The 25042-nt window shown below is 39.3% G+C and overlaps 1 protein-coding gene and 1 long non-coding RNA gene across 2 annotated transcripts in view; both read left to right on the forward strand.

Annotated features, from left to right (window-relative positions):
* LOC125486284 overlaps positions 1–3069 on the forward strand; it is a 118056-nt gene extending 114987 nt beyond the window's left edge. The window contains exons 2-3 of the long non-coding RNA XR_007264969.1: positions 778–947; positions 2719–3069. This is a non-coding gene — a long non-coding RNA (uncharacterized LOC125486284). The remainder of the gene's footprint in view (positions 1–777; positions 948–2718) is intronic.
* yars1 (tyrosyl-tRNA synthetase 1) overlaps positions 1–25042 on the forward strand; it is a 484347-nt gene that overhangs the window by 367544 nt on the left and 91761 nt on the right. The gene's annotated exons all lie outside the window — the stretch shown is intronic.

The following is a 25042-nucleotide window of genomic DNA, read 5'->3' on the forward strand; positions in this document are numbered from 1 at the left end:
AAGACAGATCAAAGGACCATTTATATCAGAGACTGTTTTGGTTATTAGGATCTGACTTTGGACCATCCAAAGCTTAACAACTTATTCCTAAAATTACGCACAGTAACGGCACGTAAATACAACATGCATAAGTCAGACATAACTGCATGTTTGAAAAGCAATTTTCTACTAATTATTTTTAGTACTTTTTAAAAAATAAATGGAGATTTATTTTTCCTGTAAAGCATAAATCAGAGTAGCAAGGTGGTGAAAAACAAGAGAAATTAGGATTAAAACAACATATGCATAGGGAAGTGACAAAAGGGTATGTTTGACTGAAGTCTTAGGTTGGTTTCAGTAATTACTGTTGGCACTAATACACAGGAGGTCATCAATAGCCAGGGTCTGTGTGCTGAGGCCGCAAGATTGTGCTGTAGAGCCCTTAAACTGTACCTTTGCCAGTGCCACTGTAACATGTCAGCACCAGCCGCAGACTCACAGACGTGCCATGTATCCTGTACATTGAAGTTCAAATTAGTGCTTTTAACACACAGATGATGAACAGGAGAGCAGCCATTTGTAATTTGTCTTCTTTCAAATAAGTACAAAGTAACACACTGAAGCAGTGAGAATACTTTAAAGAATTTTGACATTACCTGGAAACAATTGCTTTCAGCTGAGTTTGAAAATCATGCTGGATCAATTCCAAACCTAGATTGATGGTGTCAGTATAAAGATGTGTGGTGTTCAAGTTCCCAGTCTAGTTTTGTTCTTAACTGTTTCTGTTCAACTTTTCAGACAGATCCCACAAAGAAGGACAATGGTGCAAACGAATATCTTCATCCTTTTCTTGATGACCATCATTGGTTACGTCTTGAGTGGGGGCTATGCCCGTTCAAAATACATGTATCCAATGGTTAAAGGCCCAGTTGGACCTCCTTTCAGGGAAGGCAAAGGACAATATATAGGTAAGAAGTAATCAGGAGCAGATTTACTTGTTTATCTGAGACGGAATGACCTGTCTTTGACATTGCATCAATATTGCAATGAAATCTTAGTATGTTTGATTTGCTGGATAGTGGATAAAATATATGATGTTCTACTCAATTAATAGGATGTAAATTATTTTGGATATTTTCCATGTTCTTTAGCCTGTTTCATTTTTGGCACTTTCTGCATCAGCATATGAAACTTGGACTAAACACATAAAACAATGAAATTCTTTTGTGACAAAACAATCAGAAATAAAAATGTTTCCAGGGAACCTTAGTACATAAATCTTCATTAACAGGAGGGAGCATTTAAGTGCACCTTCAAATGTTTTAGTTTCTTTTTCTGTTCACTTACATGTATCTGATGTTACCACAAACTTGTAAAGAGATATTGTAACTCTGAGGTTATGATTCTGTGTAGTAATTTTTTTTAAGAATCTGAGAGTCGCATAAATCAGTCAGCTCCATGCTCTATACCAAAAAGGTACGGCCAGCATGATAACATCCTCACATACAACTTAACAGAGCTGAAATAAGTCATTATTATACAGTTTCGTTAAATCCCAGGAGAAGCAGGTCAGGTAGAAATATCTTTTTAGATAACCTCATCTACAGGTCCAGATAGTGAATGTCACCATTACACAATAGTATTTGATATTCTCAATGCTCCCAGATGCCGATCTAGAGCTGTTAATCATGTCTGAACCAATTATCTGTTGAATAATGTAATCTATTCATCAATTACTGAAATGTTAAACAATTAAAAACTCCTGATTAACTTCCGAGGTTGGGAACTGCACATTCCAATTTTTTTCTATTTCTGGTCTCCTTTCCTTCCCACACCAACATTCTAGATAAATGCTGGAGAACTTCCATGGATCCTGTCAAGATTCTTGTACCTCTTTATATGTGAAACTTAATTGCACATGATGACAGGATATTTGTCTTGTGGGAACATCACTGCCAAGTCAGAATCTGATATTACCCAGTGCCAATAAATGCATTTTCCACTATTATGGATGACTGAACTACGGTGAGAAATGGGATTCTCAGCTGATTTCTCACCCTCCCTCTCCCATTTTGGGGGACATTAAACTGAAAAGCAATGCTCCCACTACCAGATTGATCAACTAATCTGGCACCATAGAGGGATTAAATAAACCTACTCTAGCCGCTGATGTGTTCATCCATGGAGACATTGAGGAAATATTTATCAGAGGATACAAGTAAAAGAAAATGTATAAGGTTTCCCTTCCTGAAGCCAGTTGTTGTTACAATCTCTATTGAGACCAATAAATGTTAAAGAGAAAGTCAAATTTCAGTTATTGGCTCAAAGAACAACATCAGGATTTCAACTTTGAAAACTCTTAAACTATCAAATGACTAAAAGCACTGTGATTAAACAATATTTACCTCTGTAGACAACTCATACTTTAAACAATAGAAATAAACAGGGCCATATCATATATCAAACTCTCCATAAAATTACAGTTCTTTATCAACAGTTCAGTTTTCATTGAATTGATCTCTTTTCCCTTCCCAGCTGCATAATCTCTAATCCCAGAACTATTTCTTACTGTAAGGATTACAGTGTAGTTTTATTCCTCTACCTCCATCCTTGTTCAATGCCTCACAAACTTGGTTTTCAGTCTATATGTGAACATTTCACTTGGTGAAGTAAGCAACCAGTGTTTTCTCTGCTTAAGATACAGTCTTGACTGCTTCTATCTTTTGCTTTATCTCTCAGATAACTGCAGACTACACAAGACAAAGCTGCAACTGCTGTATGTTTGTGATTTTTCATGGACTTATATGAAATCCTGTAAACTGATTTAAAATGGCTTCCTTGAACCTCTTCTCCCTGGCAATTGAAGATATTCGATATGTATCTAAAGTCAAAATTCTAATTAGCTATTCTTGATTCCAACTTCCTTTCATCTTAGAAGTAACTGAATAATTTACAGAATTTAATATTTGTAATGTTTTTTTATGCGACATGGTAGACTTTGGGTCTACTCATTGCAGACTCAGAAGCAGCTGCCATTGTGTCTAATTGTAAATACCTCACACTTCCTTCCCAATAAAGCAATGAATCTTCCTTGACTCTTTTCATAATTAAATCATTTGGACTCCAGCACAGGTCAAATGACCACTTTAATCTATTATACATTTAATGCTACAGTCTGAAAATGTAGAAGTGTAGTAAATTAAAAGATACAATTCTAAACCTAATGGGCAGGATTATCTAGCTTCTGGACCATCAGAAACTAAATATTTCCATCCATGTGTTCTGAGAAAGGGTTACCAGACCCGAAACATTAACTCTGATTTTTCTTCACAGATGCTGCCAGACCCAATGAAATTGCCCAGAAAGTTTAAACATCCAATGGGTTTATGTCTGAAACATCCAATAAAGTCTCCAGCTTTAAGTTAGAATCAAAAACCTTGGAGGTTTCCAACTCACTTGCCTGGACAGATATTTAGGAAATGCTAAATGGATAAAAGCCATTTGTATCTCTTGGGTAACTATACAACTGACTCCCCTGAATGCATCAAACCCTCGATTCCAACCCTGATTGCCAACTCCATCTCCTCATCTCTCTACCGTCCACCAAATTCATGACCCCAATGCACCTCTGATACCACTACTACCACCCCACCACCCACCTGATCATTCCACTATGACCCAAACCCACAGAACTAACCCTCAACTCACACCAGCCCCTGCATCATCCTGTCTATAACCCCGAACCACCTGGCAGACACCCCTGACCCCACATGACTACACTCCATCACCAGAGCACACCTACCTGCCGCCCTGCTCCCTCATCTTCACCCCACTACTCTCTTATCCACTTTCCTATTGCTGTAGCTTCTCAGAGAGACGTCGGGTCTTTGAACTGTTTACATACTGGAGTGCAGCAGCTAGTGCTGCAATAAGAGGGCATGGCTTCAATGAAGATTGCTGCCGGAAAGGACTCCTAGCTTGGTGAGCACTGCAGCACCTTCCTTAGGAAGATGGTCTCAGAAAATAAGGGTTAAGTATGTAAGCTATTGTCTGATCAGGGTTGTAAAAGGTGATTCTGGTTCAGATTGGAAGACTTGGGCCAATAACCTTATAAACCTTACAATTAAACACCGTGGACCTAAATGATTTGGCATTGGAAAGGAACTGAAGCTAATCAAAGGAATCTTACTTTATTGTCTATACTAAAGCAGCAACAAATGAACACACAGGTGGGAACTCTGAAAACAGGAAACAAACATTAAAAGCAATAGAATTTTTTTATATTATGGATGAACATCAATGTTTTAAACCTGCGCAGTTCTCTGCACGACCATATCACTTGAGAACAAAAACACCATTCTTGTATCAGTACAACTGGAGTTGAAATGTCCAGAGCTGCTCTGAAAATCACTGGGGATAAGTTAATAAGTAACAGTTGTTGAAAATAAAGTGAACAGATTTGAGAAATGCAGGGGTCATTAGCCAGTTAAAGCTTACTGACCGAAGTCTACAGAGTGCAGTAAAATTCTTGCTACTGTTGTGTGTCTTTAATTAGAAGTTTATGTTTTTGGTTCACTTGTTCCGTAAATTTAAATAAAACAACAGGATTGGTTAACTTTCTCCATAAGGACTACTGTTGTTGGCGAGCTGATTAAAGGAATAAATAGCTGAACCAGATGGACTAGGATGGTTTCAGTTTCAATCCCTGGTCTCTGTTGTGTTGGCTGTTCTTAACAGGGAAATTGACAAAGTGGGGTTGTGTGCCTTACATTGGACTCAGCAACTCCTGCATCAGGAGGAGAACGTATTACTACTTCCTTTTTTGCTCCTGATAATGCCAGTTAATTGGTGACATAATGTAACATCCCCTTTTCCTGCTTAAACAACAGCCCCCAAATGAATAAGCAAAAGCTTACTAGCAATCATATGGGTAGTGGGCAAGGACAGGATTTACATGGACTGGGAGATTTCACTATTGATCATTCCAATGGGTGAAAAACTACACTTTAACAATAATTTGCAAGACAGAAATGGTAAATTTTATCCAAAAATGCAAAATGTAAGGAACACATCCTTTTTTTGGTGCTATTGAACTGCATTTCCCCAGTATTTCAGAAGAGAGAAGTCAGTGCTAACCAAGAAATGAGGAGTTAAGGTTTGCTTTAAAACCTATAAAGTTTGGGAGAGACACAAGTTTGAAAAAGGGAACTCTACCATCTTGGGAATTGATCAGTTGGACTCTTAGACAAAATGCATGGCTGAAAGCAGGACAGGTCCAGATCATGTTCTTCACAGAATGGGCTTGAACATAACGGAAGTTACAATGGGGCCAAGAATTTCAGTTGTCAGAATGAACTATTGTCAGAAATAGACTTGAATTGAAGAATGTCCACAAGAATCAGATAGCAGAATCAGCATATTGTAGAAAATGGCCCAGAACATCAGATAAAACTCGGAAGACATCACAGAATAGTGTTATTGAGATCATAAATCAATTTGTAAAATGTATTAATACACCGGCAAGAGTAAGGGAGTAGTTTTTTTCTTTTGAGGAAACCATCAGCTCCCACTTTGAATTTCATATTACTCCAGTGAACAGAAACAAATCTAGTTCCTTGATTGGAATAATATCAACAATATAATCAAGGCTGACAGACATGTATCTGATCCAAGCATAATTATAATTGTAGCATAGAATTCCATTTACCTTTTCCATTCACTTTCATTACATTAAAATGCTGATCCAAATATAACATGTCTTGGCAAACCACCTATTTACTGGGACTGAGTTATATTTAGACAATTCATATGAAGGAATGATTGATGGGACCACATACTTCACTTTGGCATCCCACCTTCTCTTATAACATGGAGAAACATTTCACTGTTTTAAGGAATGTTAGTTGGTTTCCCGAGGACTTTGTAGGTTACATGTTGGACAATTAGTTAGGAAGGTTCTTCACTTACTTGAGGATGTAACTTTAATTTACTGATATTAAAAAAAATCTTAAACTGGAATTCTATTCTTTCTCATCAACATTACTGTTGTGACTCATGTCTCAAAATATGCTGCAGAATTAAATATAGAAACTTATTTCCATCCATAATTCAAGGTTCAATATAAAGAATGTGGAACAACTTGCTCATAATTCTAAGTAGAAACATCAGCTTTTCAGTTGCTGGCAAAGGATTATTTCTTCCTTTTTTGAACAATTTTCAATTTTTCCGTCAGCGCCTGAGGCATTGAAATGTTGCAGTGGTACAATTCCCAAACGTTCTTCAATACTTGCCTAGTTCTCTTCTCTTAATGTGTGTTAGCTATCATCCTGTCATTGCCATTGGTGCTGGTGTCATCTAACAGCCATATGTTAAACTTCCAGCAGTCTCTGTGTTGAATCGAAAGCCAACATCTTCAATGAGATCTGTAGTGTCGAGCCTGTCAGTGGGATTTCCAGAGATAAATGTATGCTGTTTCCGGCATTCCGTAGCTGAGGAAACTGTGGGAGACAATTTCATTTGAACAAAGTCAGAACAAAAGAGCTAAATACCATGTCTCACCTCACTGTTACAGTCATGTTTTGTTGTCTGGTGCATCAGAAATGTGAGCTGGCAGACTAGCTGAATGATTAGATGTCTCAGTGCTTACTGATTTTTCTGGCAGAATAATAACTGCTCCTGGAGAGAATGGAGATGGTGTGTAGGGAAAAGAAGAATAATTGACTTGTACAGGAATTTGGGGATGGGGATGTTGATTGTCTAAATATGAACATCATCTATCAAGACAGGTCAATCATTATGGTAGATAATTAAGATCAACTATATTCTAATGAAGCATATAAAGTGCAAGGCTTTTTAATCAAGTATAGCTAATATTTTTTATATTATAGTAAAGAACTGCAGATGCTGGAACTCTGAAACAGAAACAAAATGCTGGAGAAACTCAGTAGTTATGGTAGAATCAGCAGAGAGTAAAACAGAGTTGATGTTTCAAGTCTAGTGAGCCTTTATGAGATCTAAAAAACGTCTTATTTTTTTGATTAAGGAAGAAGAATATTTGCAGAACGATATATTTTCTATCTGTCATCTTCATTTCTGATGTTTGGGCCATGGACTTCTAATGGATCATTTACATTTATATGCAGAGTACTGCACTAGTTGCCATTGTTTTCTGCAGGATGACCGGCCAGGAAACACACCAGCTCTTGCTGTCTGCCATCAGGTGCATTGAAAGTTCTGAAGAAAGATCACCGGACTTGAAATGTAAACTCTGCTTTCTCTCTACAGATGCTGCCAGATCTGCTGAGTTTCTCCAGCAATTTCTGGAATTGAACCAGCTGTTGTTTAATGTGAGAGCAGGTTCAGGCAGAAGGAGGTGGGTGATGCTGGATGGAAAGTGACTGGGCCTCCATTTAATGAAGAAGCTGAGAGACTCTAATACCATCCTGGAGGTATAGACTTGATTCCCCCAGGTATTCGGGATGTGCTGCAGTCAGTTGTAACCCTGACCATTGCCTGGGCTACGAACAGATAGGACAGTATAATTAGCGTGAGCAGTGTTTGCACACTGAAAGCAGTTTAGCAAATGTCAGAAAGAACCAAGTTTTCCTTAGTGAGATCAGGAAGTATCCCAACAGGGAAAGTCATATCCACCATGCAACATCTCCCCTCTTTCCCACGAGATCCTCATGGAACCTCCCCTTTCTGCCAAATACATGGAAGAGAAAGACATCCTGGTCTTCAGTCGCTGCTTTGTGCATCTCCATGTTAAGAAGGCTCATGTTCATATTCCCACATTTGAATTATATCCTTGCTGTAAACGCCATCATTAGTCCATCAAGTAAACTGGCAGTACAAAATTACTTTGTGTTGGCTCATTCTTTCGAAACTATTTTCTAAGGTAAATTAATAAATGAGTCATCATCTCTAATTTTGAAACAGGTGTAGTAGAAGCAAAATAGCAGTCGTAATTTTTGAGCAATATAACATTCCCACCTTGTATTTCGTGGTAATCGCTAAGCAAAGCTAAAACTTCTCTTCAAATTCTGCGTAAGTTCCAGCTTTAATTGTGTAAATACATGACTATTTGTGAAAAATAGTCTACTTGGCTAATAGATATTTTCTTGGATGTTAACCTAGTCTTGCTCACATCATACATCAAATCTGAGAGGATGAAATTAATTTTAAAATAAAATGGAACATTATTACTAGTCAGAATTACCGAAAAAGTTCTGAAGCACACAACAAATGATTTAAAGAAAAAAAAACCAAAAGAACTGCGGAGGCTGTAAATCAGGAACAAAAACAAAGTTGTTGGAAAAGCTCAGCAGGTCTGGCAGCATCTGTGCAGGAGAAAGCAGAGTTAACCTTTCGGGTCCGGTGACCCTTCCTCAGAATGGGTTAAAGATTTCTGACCAAGGAAGAATTGCATGTTATGCCTAAAGTAAGTGATTTTCATTGCTTGTCAACCATCAAAGCTGTGGAGTAGGTCTCCCTTTGTTATTAAATGAAATTTTCCAGTCCAGCACTGACTACATGAATAAAGCTCCACAATGGCATCATATACGCAAATGATATCATCCCATTGGCTTGTGTTTAGATTTGTGGTTTCCTGTTGAAAGGGGGAAACTTGTGGTACATCAAGTAAAATTCTATATAAATTTAGGTTTTGATTATTATTCTAGTGATCAATTAAAATTAGACTTTGTTGACTTAAATTTGTAATCACTTCATTCACAAAATATTCACTGGCGATGAAGCAGCAGAAATGAGAAGGGGAGAAATATTGACTAAAATTAGAGTGTATTTTGTTCAGACCTGTCTATTCATTTGCACAGCTGGACAAACCAATCTAAAAGAAATCTGTTTTATTACACTTTATATGAGTAGCTGAATTGTGGAACTGAATGTGTCAGATTGGTATTATCGCAAAGATTTTGGATTCTACTTACTATTGTAGTGGCAAAGAAAAAAGATGATAATAATACTTCTATATACTCAACAAAGAAATTATTTCATTTACATAGGGCTTTTCACAATCTCAGGTGCTGTCTCTCAGTGCTAGACATCCAACAATGTGCTAATGAAATGAAGTGTTGTAACATATGTGCAGCACCAAAATTGTACATGGCAAACTCCCATAAACCACAATGTTCATTTATTGCTATGATGTTGATTGGGAGACAAATGTTGGCCAGGGCATCAGAGATAATTTCCCAGCTCTTTTTTGCGATATGTCCTTTATGTCCACCTGAGTGTGGAGATGGAGCTTTGCTTTACCATCTTAGTCAAAAGGTGGTACCTCTAGTTGGGCAGCACTTCCTCACTCCTGCACTGCACTGTCAAGATTGTGCTCAGTTCCTGTTGTGGGACTAGAATCCACAGCCAACTGATTCAGCAATGAGAAAGCTACTGATTGGGCCACAGCTGCCAACAATTTTTTTTTAAAAGTTCAAAGAAATTACTGAATTATTTTATAGGATCAGAAATCAGACTCCTTCAGCTTGACTGAGACTAGGAACTCTTCCACCTTATTTTAACGTCTGCTTCAATTTACCCATGTTTTAATCATTTTGAAAAAAAAATACAGCAGCTGCCTGGATTACCAAAAAGAAAACTGAACATTGAAAATGAAAGGTCACTCCAAACTCATGTAACCTATTAGAAACAATTAGTAGTTCACAACGCAGACAGGAATACAATGACATCAGTCAGACCTCAAATCACCCCATTCACAAGGGAAAATGACATCAGTGCCCTTATCAGGCTGCAGCGGATTTTGATTCAATAGTTCCAATTTCAGCTCTTTATAGTGTTGCCACCCACATATTCTTGCTAGTTCAGAGATCCAGTGCTTTCTCAGGACAAGCTGTACTTTTAATCCACGGCTGGACTAGGGCAGCTTCCTTCAGTAACACTGATTTCACAGGAAACAACTTGTGGTGGTGCCACAAAAACGCCACGTCTGCATTCCTTTGCTTCAATTTCAGTCCCACTCACAGCGTCATCCCAGTCAGTGTCTGCTGTAACACGAAGCGATTTGGAAGATTTGTAACTGACAAAGCATCTCATCTTGCACAACAATATCTTTTTAAGGTATCATCCTCTGCTTGTTGATTTGCATTGGATCCTTGATTACCAAAGTCTCAAATTAAAAATTCTCTCCTTCATGTTCAAATCCCCCCATGACAATGCCCTCCCTATTTTGGTAATCTTCCAAGATCTCTCAAACTCTGAAACACAGTATCTGAACAGTTGGAGCTTCTTTCATATCTGTCTTTATTTGTTGTAGCCAAAGGTGATTGAAAGCACTTTTACATGATTTGATGGGATAAGTTTACATTGTGTCCTGGTAATTTTAAAAATTCTGATTTATGTTGGCTCAACTTCATATTCTTAAAACAATCACGTGAAAGTATCAAATTTACATTTTGACAATGCAATCTGAAATCAACTTATTTCATGCCATACTACATTATTATCGGGGTCCTTGTGATTAGGAATGCAAATTGTATTTTTACTGCTTGGTAGTCTTGGTTCTTTCTGGCATTGTGAGGATCGAGCTCTATGATGGAGCGGCACGGTGGCTCAGTGGTTAGCACTGCTGCCTCATAGTGCCAGGGACCTGCATTCAATTCCACCGTTGGGCAACTGTCTGTGTAGAGTTTGCACTTTCTCCCCCTGTCTGTGTGGGTTTCCTCCAGGTGCTCTGCTTTCCTCCCACAGTGCAAAGATGTGCAGGTTAGGTGGATTGGCCATGCTAAATTGCTTGTAGTTTCCAGGGATGTGCAGGTGGATTAGTCATGGGAAATGTCAGGTGATTGGGTGGGTAGGGGAGAGATGCTCATTGGAAGGCTAGTTTGGACTTGATGGGCTAAGTGGCCTACTTCCACACAGTAAAGATTCTATGATTCCACCCAGTCTTAAATCACTCACCTGGATTAATATTGCTATTTTGTATATTTTAAGTTGGGCATATGCAGAAGAATGTACCAAGTTCACTTTTGGTTCCCGATACTTAACAACAATAGGAATTTGGGTTTGTCTGGTTCAATAATACTTTGGAAGAGGGTTTTCTAGGCTTCCTAGACCTCAAAACCAGAAATGCATGGGTGTTATGGTCAGGAAACTGGGCAGGATGGCACTGTTAAAAAGAGACAGAGAAAATGATCAAAGAAATATGGATCATGTTTAGACATACTGCAAAAGTACTGATAGGTGCTATTTGTTAACACAGGGGAAAGACCAATGTAGGCAACAATTGGTATAAATCTATACAACTGGGGATGCGGTGCTGCACACCCTTTACTCCAGTTGCTGGCCACTCATAATGGATTTAAATGGTTTGGAAACACCACCTTCAGGAAGCAAAATCAGAGGCTGCCAATCCCATGCCCATTTTTGTCTGACAATATGTCAGCATTTTGACCAGATTGATCTTTCTTTCTTCTCCTGCCACTATTAACCTTCTCCTTAAATTCCTCAACACTGACCTTAGTGCTGAAGCCAGCCACAGACAAATGCAATGCATTGTGACTGATCTGAGATTATAGCCCCCCTTTCTTCAGGGTTCCTCATCTTAAGAAAGATCTAAAAGGAATTAGACATATAATGCTTTCCCCAGATGCTGGTATTGGAAAACAGGTCATGACCATAAGAACTTTTGATGCAGAGTACTGCTCTTCAGCGAATATAGGGAGGATTTCAGCAGGGACTCTGTGTAAGAAAAATTGTAATAAATGGAAGATGCCTGATGCTTATTGCAGTATGCTTTCAATCTGGTTCTTATCATTGCCTTTATAAGTTCATAACAAAAAAGGGCAAGGACAATTTTCTCAAATTCAGATGTATCTGCTTCATGACCAATAACCTACTGTCTGTCCTTCCTCTTGGTATTTGTGAACAGTTTGGCATTTATAGTTAGGCACTCTTTGACACCAAACAGGACTACCACCCTGAGCAGTATTTCTCACAGTAAAAACCTGAGGTGACATCATTAATCTTTGTGTTGCCTTCAAAATACAATAATTACAGCTTGTTATCCTTGTAAACGGTGATTTGCAGTTTTTTGTTCATCTCCCAACTTGGAGCTAAGCTGCTTGTAGCCTGATTCTATGTGCATTGAAACCATCTGCAAGGCATTAATTCAAATGAAGGAGAAAGGTTTACATTGTAAAATGTAATTGGGCCAACTCTCTTTGTCTGTACTGCACATAAGTTAAACAGCAATTTTAATACAATTAGAAAAGCAGGCTTATATCTGTGAAGTATGAGGTGGTGCACTTTGGAAGACAATGAAAAAAATAGGAGTACGATTCTAAAGGGGCTGCAGGAGGAGAGGATCCTGGGTGTATATGTGCACAGATCGTTGAAAGTAGGGCAGTAAATAAACCATCTAGAATCCTCAGCTTTATTAATAGGGACATAGAATAGGGACAAGAGCAAATTGTGATGCTGAATTGTATAAAGCACTTGTTAGAACTCAGCTGGAGTACTGTGTACAGTTCTGGGCACCACATTATAGGAAGGATGTGACGCATTGGAGAGAGTACAGAAGCAGTCTCCAAATTGTTCCTGGGATGAGGAACTTCAGTTATGAGGATAGAGTGAAGATGTTGGGATTGTTCCTCTTACAGAGAAGAAGACCAAGAGGACATCTGATAGAAATTTTCAAAATTGTGAGCGGGTAGATAGAGAGAAACTGATTCCACTCATAATGGGTACAAGAACAAGAGGGTATAAGTTGAAAATAATCTGCAAAAGAACCAAGGGTAAGGTGAAGAAAAACATTTTCATTCAGCGAGTAGTTAGGTATAATAACTTATGAAGCCTGACCAGAAAGAAACATCATTTATTATTGAACACCAAATACAGCCATGACTCATGGTATACATAGGCAAGTCCCACCCTGGGGCAGACGGTTCTGCAGACCCATCCCTAGATCTGCTTTATAAATACTTTCCTAATCAACCTGTTCAGAGGTTATACTATAAATCTCTGGAGGAAGTGGGACTTGAACCCAGGACTCCTGGTGGGGACACTACCACTGCACTACAAGAACCCCAGGTTGGGACCTGTCCCTTGTTTGACCCTTAAAGTAAGTTGGACTGTCTGTTGCCCATGCGTAACTGTGGTTACAATGGTCCCAATAATATGTAAGGTGTATGTGGCTATCCTACACACATACATCATCAGGTTCCAGTTTCGCAGATAGCGACATTCCCAATATTTCCCTGTCACTTCTTACTGGGTTCGTTGAAATGCAAGGCAGTCCAAAACTTTTCTTGACTCTCATCACCAATAAGAGACTAAAAAAGCCCAATTAAACATCATTTATTGTTGAACACCAAAATACAGCCACTATTCATGACATACATAAACCAGTCCTAAACTGGAACAGACAGTTCTACAGACCCATCCCTGGGTCTGCTTTATAAAGGGCTCAATTGATTAGTTCTAATTGGACAGGCCATTGACTGTTACCAGGGGAACTCATGCTCAGTGGGGTCCACAGGGAGATTAATTATTGATCCCCCATCGACCTTAAAAGGGTTATCACATCAGGGTGTGAATGCACTGCCTGGAAGTGTGGTGGAGGCATTGGATGATTATTTGGATGATGATGGGAAAGGATATGCGGTAAAAAGCAGGAGACTGGCTCTAGGTACGTGTGCTTATTTAAGAAACTGGTGCTGCATGAAGGGCCTCTGTAACACTTCTGTATTTTTCTGTGAACATGCTCTGGACAGACATTAGGGGATATTTTCAGTTGGATGGATTCCTATCAATAGAATCTTTAGCTTTCCTGAAACAGGTAAAAGTGTTACTTTCCCTTGGATTTTATCTTAAGAGCTGAAAACAAGGAGGACTTACTGCAATGAACTTCACTTTTCAGAAATACATCTGAAAATTAAAACAATTCTGGTCCCTCTTCATACAGAATCTCAACTCTAATATTAAAAGTCCAAAATTGAACCCATGTTTCAATCTGCAGTAATCTCTTTAATTGCACTGGTGCTGCCCTCTACTGAACATCATGCAGATTCCAAACATGAACTTCATGCCACAACAATGTTCATTTCCCAACTACAACTTATCCACATCTGAGTTCTTGTTTTACTTTGTGGGGACAAACTAAGATTACAATCTTCACAAACTTAATGAAAAAGCCAATAAGTGTTTACAATTCACACAAATCCTTTCAACAGAGTTTAAACTGTTCCACTACAGGGTAACTTGCCACATACTATGATCATGATGAAGATAGTATTGATTGATTAGTGTGGCATTAAATTGGATTGGTTATTTTTCCCATCTTTTAAGTGCTGATTTTATAACCTGATGCTCAGTTCTGATGTTATTCTTTGATAATTATTAATTAACCCTTCTCAAGGGTAGAGCCAAATGCTTGCAAATATTGTGACTTTTATGTATTCACTGTTGTTCAAAAAAGTGAGAGATGAATTGAGTAATGTAAGCCAATAAGTCTAACTTCAGTTGGGGAGAAACACAATAATCCAGGCTGTTTTAAAAGCAAATTGCATTTGATTAACTTAATCAAGTTTGTTAATGTAGCCTTGGAGATGGTTGATGAGGTTATAGTGTGATTAATGAATTTTCAAAAGACATTTGACAAAGTACCACATAATAAACTTGTTGGCAAAATTAAAGCTCTTGGGATTAAAGAAACAATGGCAACATGGATATATCATTGGCTAAGAGACATAGTGTTTAGTGATGAATGGTTTCTCAGACTGTAGGGAGATTTAAAATACTGTTCCTCAGGGAGTCAATCATAAGACCACTGTCATTTTGATATATTCTAATGATTTCTGTCAGGGATACATAATTTCAAAATTTTTCAAGGTACATAATATCGAAATACAGTGAACAATGAGGTGGATAAAAGGCCTCAGGACATCAAGATCAATTAATAACATGATCACAGACAAAATTTAAAATGGAGAAGTTTAAAATGGTGCATTTTGGTAGGAAGAATGAGATAATGCAATCTAAACAGAATGGACAGTTGGGTGATTTTCAAGTTTAAAGCAAATGTTTGAGTCTTCAGTCCGTTATAGGAATTTTACTTTATTACAAACCACAGAGAATAATGAGTATTGATGTCAGAGTTAAAATGCCACATGTGTGAAATATTCCTGAGTATCACATGCCTTTTCACAATAACATTTGTATTTTGTTCATTCATCACAATCTGGTGTGACCTGTACTAGAAGTATATTTGTACTGATTACAACAGAATCAGGTCTTTATTCAATTTTCCCTACTTCTGTCTGTTTTTCTCTGTCTCTGTCTGTACACACCACCCTTCCTTACTTAAGTAACTTGCTACTCTTAAACTTTTAAGACCCCTCCTGAGTAGTAGGTACTTGGGTAAGGTAAACAATGGTTATTGTGACCTGCACAGTGCTGGCATACCAAAAGCAGGGGAGAAAACTAAGGGAATTATTTGGTTCCTCGGAAATATCCGGCTTTATTTCTTCTTATATGTAGACAACATTGTTGCAAGTAGAGACCTCTGCAGCAACAGCTTTAATTGTGCTTCTTATACATTTTTACTTGATCCGCCCCAAAACCCGCAAAATAACAGTCAGTACATTCGGTCAGATGCACCTGCAGTCAGCAAATTGGTAAGAATGAGGTCAAGTTGTTTTTCCCTCTTGTTGGTTCCCTCACTACCTGCTGCAGACTCAACTGTGCCCTTTAGGACCCAACCAGCTTGATCAGTAATGCTGCTGCTGAGCCTCTCTTGATGGTGGACATTGAAATCCCTCACCAGAGTACATTTTGCACCCTTGCCACCCTTGTTGCTTCCTCCAAGCGTTGTTCAACATGTAGGAGTACCAATTCGTCAGCCAAGGTGAGATGGTACTTGGAAATCAGCAGGAGGTTACCTTGCCCATGTTTCACCAGAAACCATAAGACTTTATGGGGACTGGCGTTAATGTTGAGGACTTCCAGGACAACTCCCTCCCGACTGTATACTACTGTGCTGCCACCTCTGCTGGATCTGTCCTGCCGCTGTGTCTGGACACATCCAGGGATGGTGAAGGTGGTGTTTGGGACATTGTCTGTAGGGTATGATTCTGTGAGTGTGACTGTGTCAGGCTGTTGTTTGACTAGTCTGTGAAACAGCTGTCTTCAAGTTTGGCACTAGCCCCCAGATGTTTGTGAGGAGCACTTGACAAGGTTGAAAGGGTTGTTTTTGCCATTGTTTCCTGTGCTCAGGTTGATGCCAGCAGGTCCATAGGTTTCATTTCTTTTTTGAGACTTTGTAGCAATTGATACAACTGCTTGGGTTGCTGGGTTATGTCAGAGGGAAGTTGAGAGTTAACTACATTTCTGTTGACCTAGAGTCACATGTAGGCCAGACCAGCTGAGGATGGCAGATTTCATTCCCTGAAAGACATTAGTGAGCCAGAAGGGTATTTCCAACAATTGACAATGGTTTCATGGTCATCAATGGATTCTTAATTCCAGATTCTTTTTCTTAATTGAATTCAGAAGTGAGGTGAGAGTGACAACCTTTGTCATTAAGGCTGCATTTTATTGAGTGTGGCATCAAGGAGCTCTAGAAAAACTGGAATCAATAGGTATCAGGGGCAAACTCTCTAGCTGGTTGTTGTTGTACCTAGCACATAAGAAGATAGTTGTGGTTGTTGGAGGTGAGTCATTCTCAGCTCCAGGACATTGAATCTTAGAATCCCTATAGTGCTGAAAAAAGACCATTCGGCCCATCAAGTCTGCACTAACCCTCCAAAGAGCATCCCACCCAGATCCATTCCATATCCCTGTAACCTCACATTTACCATAGCTATTCTACCTAGGCCACAAAATCCTGGATACTACAGCATAGCCAATCTACCTAACCTGCACCTCTTTGGACTGTAGGAGGAAACCCATGCAGACACAGGAAGAAAGTGTAAACACTACACAACAATTACCCAAGGCTGGAATTGAACCTACGTACCTAGTGCTGTGAGGCAGCAGTGCTAACCACTGAGCCACCATGCTACCTTACCACTGCATGAGTTCCTTAGTGTAGTGTTCCATCATAAGGTCAGAAGTGGGGATATTCTCCAATAATTGCACAATGTTCAGCATCATTTGTGACTCCTTAGATGCTGAACCATCCCTGTTCAAATGCAACAATATCAAGACAATATCCAAGTTTGGGCTAATAAGTGCAAGTAACATTTATACCACACAAATGCCAGGTAATGGCCATCTCCAAGAAGAGACAATCTAACCACTGGGTATTGACATTCAGCAATGTTACCATCACTGAATTCCCATTATCAACATCCTTGTGGTTACCATTGACCAGAAACTCAACTGGACTCATCACATAAACACAGTGCTACACAAGGAGGTCAGAGGCTAAGAGGACTGTGGCAAGTAACTGACATCCTGACTCCCCAAAGCCTGACCACCATCTCCAAGACAAATGTCAGGAGTGTAATGGAAGACTCTTAAACTTGCCTGGATGAGTGCAGCTGCAACAACACTCAAGAAGCTTGACACCATCCAGGACAAAGCAGGATTGGCACTACATCCACAAGCATCCACTATCTCCACCACTGACACTCAGAAGTGGCAGTGTGTACTATTTACAATATGCACTGCAGAAATTCACCAATGAACCTCATACAGGCCCTTCCAAACCCTTGACTACTTCCATCTAGAAGGACAAGGGCAGCAGAAACATGGGAACACAACCACCTGCAAGTTTCTCTCCAAGCCATTCACCATCCTGACTTGGAAATATATCGCTGTTCCTTCATTGTCACTGGGTCAAAATCCTAGAACTTTCCCAAAGGATACTGTGGGTCAAACTATACCACGTGGACTGCAGTGGTTCAAGAAGGCACCACCTTTTTAAGGGAAACTAAGGACAATCAATAAATGTTGGCCAGCCAGCAAAGTCCACATCCCATGAGTGAATAGAAATAAACAATAACCACATTGTAGGAGTATGATTGGAAAGTCAGGAATTCTAACTTTGTGGTATTTCCAAAAGTACACTGTGCTCAAACTGAAGAATTTAGCCTGGGAGCATTTTCATTGGGCAAAGTGACAAATCTGTAAGCCAGGTTGAAATGATCTGCAGTGGTAGTGGACTTTGGAGATAGATAACAGCTACATATTTTTTTCTGTGCGCTAAGTCTGTGCACATGTTGTTCTCACTGCTAACTGCATAGGGATCATTTTCAGGCACCAGCCAAAAGATGTTAGACATCTGAATATTTAAGTGAAAAACTTTGTATGAAATGAATGTAATATAAAAGTTTTAACTGGCATCAATATCACCAACACTGTGAATCCAGTAGGGTTATTAGAGCTGCCAGGAAGAGCTAGCAGGTTTAAATGAGATTCATTTAAACACTTAGGTCATAGAATCTCAGTTTAGAATCTCACGTTAGTAGGGTTTATTACCTAAAAAAAGGCAGATGCTTGGAACCCTGTATCTTTTTTCCTAATTCATCCATGGAATGTGGGTGTCATGAGCTGGGTCAGTATTAATTGCCCATCCCTAGTTGTCCTTGAATGCGGTGATGAGCTGCCTTCTTAAATCACTGCAGTCCATCCTGTTAGGGTGAGAGTTCTAAAACTTTGAACAGCGATACAGAAGGAGTGGTTTGTAGGTGGTGGTATTTCTATGTATCTGCTGCCCTTGTCCTTCTAGAATGAGAGGTATAGATCGAGTTGATGGTAGTTGTCTTTTCCCTAAGATGGGAGATTTCAAAACTAGGGGCACATTTTTAAGGTGAGAGGAGAGAGATTTAAAAAAGACGTAACACGCAAATTGTTTACATAGAGGGTAGTTCGTGTATGGAATGAAATTCCTGAAGAAAGGGTGGAACGGGTACAATTACAACGTTTAAGAGACATTTGGATAGGTAAATGAATAGGAAAAGTTTGTAGGGACGTGGGCCAGGAGCAGGCAGGTGGGGCTAGTTTAGTTTGGGATTATGTTCGGCATGGGTTATATGGCCTTCATGCTATATGGCTGTATGGTGGTGGTCATGAGTTTGGAAGGTGTAGTCTAAGGAGCCTTGATGAATGTCTGTAGTGCATTTTGTAGACAGTGCACATTGCTGTTACACAGCATCAGTGGTGAGGGACCGATGTATATAGATTTGCTGCTAAATGAGTGGGTTGCTTCTTCTTGAATGGTGTAAAGCTTCTTGAGTGTTGTTGGAACTGCACTCATTCTGCTAAGTAGGGAATATTCTGCCATATCCCGAACTTGTGTTTCATAGATTGTGGACAGGCTTTATGGAATCAGGTGATGAGTTACTTGCTGCAGGATTCTTATTCACTGACCTGCTCTTATAGCCATGGTATTTATATAGTTGGTCCAATTCAGTTACTGGTCAATGGTAATGCCCATGACGTTGACAGTGGGGGGTTCAGCAATCATAATTTCATAAGCATCAAGGCACGATGGTTAGATTCTCTCTTGTTAGAGATTTCATGATCAGGCACTGTGGTGTTAATGTCTATGGTGTTAGCAAGACTGTAAAGCTATTGACTTCATTTCGAGATGGTTAGAGCCACATTAACACCAAGTGAAGAGCCCAATGAGACTGCCAGTTGGTGCTGTATTATAGGAACATCGTTGTTTTGTGTAACTGTTGGGATCCAGGAACTAAATGAAGACTGCATTTACTATAGCGAGAAGACAATCATTCTGGACTGGATTTTAATGAAGCTATCCATTTCCACCAGACAGTAAATGTTTGTATTGTGCACAAATAACTGGAAAGAAATCCAAAACATGAAGCTTGCAGCAACTTTACAACTTGGATTAAATATGCCCTTATACTAGTGCACACCTTTATATTCTGTAAAAACAGCAAGTGCCAATTTCACTATTGTTGTCAGTAAGATTACATTGTGGAAACCATGGGCATTGGTTAGCTCAGTTGGCAACATGGTTAGTTTGTGATGCAGAGACAAGCCACAGTGCAGATCCAATTCCCATACTGGCTAAGGTTACCATAAAGGTCCCACCTTCTCAACCTTATGCCTCACTCAAGGTATGGTGACTCTCAAGTTAAACTCACCACCATACATCTTTCTGCAATGAGGGGGAAGACCTGTGATTCTCTGAGATAATAACAAATTTACCTTTACCTATCATGGAAGTACATTGCACCTCTTGTATATGAATTCAGCTTCATTTTAACTCACAGTAGGATCGTTTCCATTTGTCCAGTGCCACTAAATGGGTATATTTCTGGGCTCAGTCTCATGGGTTGTCCTCCAAACCAACAAAGCTTTTCACATCTTTACTTAACACTGCTTAAAGCCAGAATTTTCCAACTGATTTAATGAGCCATTCACAGTTTCACATACAGACTGTGTATATTTAGACAGACATGACTGCACCATTTTGAGATGTGTCTTGTAAGCCATGGTCCTCTACCGCAGACAAGCACTTAAGTGCCTCAACACGACAGGTACAGGGTTCAAATATTTATTTGATAAATGATTGCAGCAACTTCATTGTAGAAGCTCAACTCAGACATCTCTGTGTTGATGTCTGGGAAACATTGTCCTATAAAATGGTCAGGCTTGCAGTGCAAATGTAAGTTGTGTGGAGCACATTTTTAGTGTGGCTCTGCTGGAGTATCCTGATAAGCCTGTTAAAGAGGTAGCAGCTGTGAGATTTGATAAGAGAACTGAATGTCCTCATTGGTGGAAGGGTAGAGTGCCTTCTCCAATACCTTGATTTCACTCCCAACCACGTCTGTTGATATCTTTGGTGCCTTTCTGAATGAACCTTTTCTGTTTTGGTCTGTCACAAGGCAGGAATGTGGCTTCTTTATGGATGTTTTGAAGTAATTAGGAGATTGGTTCTATTTTCTCCTACCTCTAAGTTGGTGAAACAGCATGGTAATGTCACAGGGCTAGTAATCTAGAACCCCAGCTAAATGTTCTTCGGACATGAGTTCAAGTCTCACCATGGCAGAGGGTGAAGTTTCAACTCTGTAAAACTGGAATAAAAACCTTAGGCTGCTATGCTGTCTGCGCCCTATGTCTATCCCTGACCCTTAAATTCTGGTATTGAATGTCAGTGAAGTCCCTAAATGTTACAGTGCATTTGCAGCCCAGAGTAGCAGTAAACCTATCAGTGTTCACCATTATTGGGATTGCAAAATCTGGGCCAATATGTCTCTGCAAAAGACACAAACACGGAACTTCATTATCTGTCAGTCTTTGTTCTAAAATTAGAGGATCAGCCAACTCATCAGGTAATAATGGGTACAATGTCTCCACTCCATAATTAGCACCTAAATTAGCAAATTGGTCTCAACCGACCCACACTGACAGTGTATCAAAAAGTAGAGTGAGTTTCAGCAGAATGAGGCTCTCATCTATTTTCTCTTGTCGACTGCCCGATTTACATTGCAAACAGAGGACATATCCCATCACCAAATCATCCCTTATTTACATGAAGAGAGTCTTTGACACGGATTCAGCTTCCTCAGAGCCAGCTCTCAGAAGTGAACAGAACCTCTGACATTCCTGTTTATATCGGTCAGTCAGGGCTCCCTGATTGGACCAGATTAACAACCCCAATCAGGGAACTCATATTCTATGAGGTCCACCTGGCTGACCTTGTTACAATCACTGCAGTCAGCAAACCGCCTTTCTTGTCCATTTTCAGCTGCTTTGTATCTGGTGAAGAGCTGTGAGGGAACATGTACAAACAGATCAAGTCCCTCTCATTTCTATCTTGTATTCTCAATGAAGACTGTTTATTGACTTGACTGAAGAAAAGAATGTTGAATTGTGTTACCACAAGAGCTTTCAGGGAGAAATCTACCCTGGCATGCGTACTCTTCCTATATATGGTCAGCTTTCTCAATTTTGCTTAACAAGATTGTGAATGCAATTGCAGTGATCTGGAGTTTTAATGAATGTTATTGAATTGGAAATGAATGCAAACTAGGACCCTGGCTATCATTGTCGGGAAGGCCAAACTGCCTGAAATGTATTGTTAACTTTAATATTAAAACTTTAACCCACCTATTGGGAATGTGAATTTTAGCCTCCTGCCTTTCAATCTCCTCCCTGTGACTTTTCTGCAGGGTTGCACACACCAGTGTCCAGAAGATTGATCTTCAGTTCCAGGAGCCTCCAGACCTATTCTGAAGGGCTAGTAACTGAAGTTAGAACATGAGAGCAAAATAGCACAAGACCAAATTTAACCTGTTGTAAATTAACAGCTTTTACTGTTTCTTAAAAGAAAGATTGTTAATTTGTTGATATATTACAGTCTGGGAAATATTTTCCAAAGCGAAGATCCCAAAAGATTTGACCTGTGTCCAAACCATACTGAAGGAACATGTGTTAAAAATTAAAAGATTCCGATTTTTAACCTCCACTAATACAATAAATTGCATTGTTAAAGCTCCAACATGGCGCAAATTAGTTCAGGATATGAAATAAATGCACGACCTATAAAACCTAGGATTTAATTTTCTGCCTTTCGTTGTGCTATATTTTACTGTTAAATGTAATGTAGTGCCTGCCTGAATCCAGAGTTTGTCCAGGCTAACTTTGGTGTTTTGTTTTAAGTATTTAAATCCTTTCATGAATTCATTTCACTTTATATATTCTTTGTAAGGTCAATAGTGTTTATTGAAGTTCATTTAGCTGATGGTTAACCTCAAGATTCGTCTGTCTGTTTGGACCGTTGCTTTGATGATGCTTTAATAGTGTTCTGACTTGGCATATTTCCAAATCATCAGAATGTGGTTCTATGATTGACACATTCTTCAACTAAAAATACTTTAAAAATAAACTTTAAGAAATGGAAACGTAGTCTAAATATTTTTAAACTGGTTGTCATGCTTGGCAGTTTTTTGGGCAGCATAAATTTCTGAGATAACCTGTGCCAAATTTCAACCATGTTAGCCACTAGGAAGCATACTTGGGTTACAACAGATACAGTTTAGTCTTTGTTACACATCGTAACTGGATTTAAACTTGTCTTTTAATGACCTTTCCACCAGCCCTTTGGATTTTATGATGTTGCCACACACACTGCTGTTGGTAGCGGTTTTGGAGGCAATTTAGGAACCAATGGGCTTGCAATATTACCACACAATATTAACATCTGTTTTATCTTGGAATTAACCAAGGTTAATATAGTCTGTCTCTCTCTGTAGGAAGATTTTGTAGTATTCGGAAGGCTTTTCTGGGATCTTCATATCTGTGCTCCAAAGCAATTTAGAAACATTTGACATTTCTCACTGTTTTGCAAACTGCAAGTGTTGTCAGCTGTGAGGAAATATTTAATAATCTCATTTTTGTTGTACAAATCTTTTACAATGGTCAAGGAAATCGAGATATTCTTCTTGTTCTCAACTCATGCTATGGCTTGGTCTCAAGTGCTGTATTCACAAGTTTCAATCGACAGTTGAGTGTAAGATCAGCGCTTCATGCTGAGAATTGCTTCGAAATGACTGCATCCATATTGTATTTATCAGTGTGACACTATCTGATCGGACATTGTTATTGACTTCCAGGAAGTATTAAGAGAGCACACAATATTTGCGTGATTATTCCTGAATTAGACGTAGATAACCTCTTTAGCAGACAATACTTGGTACTCATAACTTAATCAAAAATGAAAAGTTGTTCAGAAAGTTATAACAGGAACCAAATTAATGTAATACTAATTACTTGATATTTGTTTAGTCTCTGTACCCTTGCTAATGCAAGGAAAGGAAATCTTTCACAGCAAAACATTCTGGTCTCATTGCATGTTGGAACACTCTGTGGCGATGTCCGCTTTGGGTTTACCAGAGGCACCTGCAGTCCTGACAGCTGCAACCTCCAGATTAATGTAACCATGTCACATTTTTGGCAAGGCACAGGATTCCACACAATAAGGCAGATGTTTTTGATTTCCTGTTCAGTTGAAAGGAAAGTCAAATAAGTTAGCTAGGAACCAGTAAAAGGCATAACAACAGTCATTTATCTATTACGAAAAAGAAAACAAGTGAACAAATCAATTGAAAGGAACAGGGGAGCTGTTTGCATTGAACATCTCCTGCTTGTTCACTGTTGCTTTGTTGCAAAAGCCTCAAAAATTCCAAGCAGCCACAAGTGCCCATTTTTACAGGTCCTCCAGCAAACTCCTCATGAGAAAGGCCGGAACGCTGTTGGAAATGCACCTTTTCACCACATGTTTAAGTCTCATCAATACCGTAACTTCCAGAAATAAAAGTAGATATACCCACCATGCCCTGAACTAGACCTCTGCAGGGATGGAAACTTGAGTGTTTGGAGTCTCTCTAAGCAGAATTTCAACTGAACTAACTCACTTTGTGAAAGAACCAATAGCAAGTCAGGAACCTGATAGTTTGTGGAATGAGAATTGCCTTATCTGTTTCATTCAGCCACAGCATTAGTATCCAACTTTAAGAATTCCCAACCAATCAAGGAGTACAGGATTGAGGACAGCCCATACCCACCAACTGAATGTTCTCCATTTATTGGGACCATCAGGAATGTAGAATGCTCCATTGCAGGTCTCTCACTAAAGGATAAAACAACCAGAAGAATGGATGAACAACTTGAGAGCACTGCTCCCTGATTCCATTTCTTGATGTTTTCCTACATCGAACTGCAGGTTGTGAGGCCCTAAAGAAAAATATTATTGCCCACTGATGGGAGGAAGAGGCCAGCTCTGAAACAAACAGGCATGGTTGGAAGGAGCTGACAAATCAGCAGCAGGAATGTGATCAGGAGCGGGATTCAGTACCACAAGAGATTCAATAACCTCATCTGGAGAGGGAAGGCCAGTGATGTCCCACATTCCCTTGTACAGAACTCCATGGAACGACACAATCTGCGGCTCTATTCATTCCTATCTTTCAATATCTCCATCCATCTTGCCACAGATTAAAAATCCTCCTGAAGAATACTGAAGTAAGGAGCAATAAGTCACTAAGCTTATAGAAAAGATGAGTAACAAATGTGACATATGTAAAAAAAAAAGAGACTTCAACAAAGTTTTAGCAAT

Source organism: Rhincodon typus, chromosome 27 (assembly GCF_021869965.1).
Source record: "Rhincodon typus isolate 14 chromosome 27, sRhiTyp1.1, whole genome shotgun sequence".
NCBI lineage: Eukaryota > Metazoa > Chordata > Chondrichthyes > Orectolobiformes > Rhincodontidae > Rhincodon > Rhincodon typus.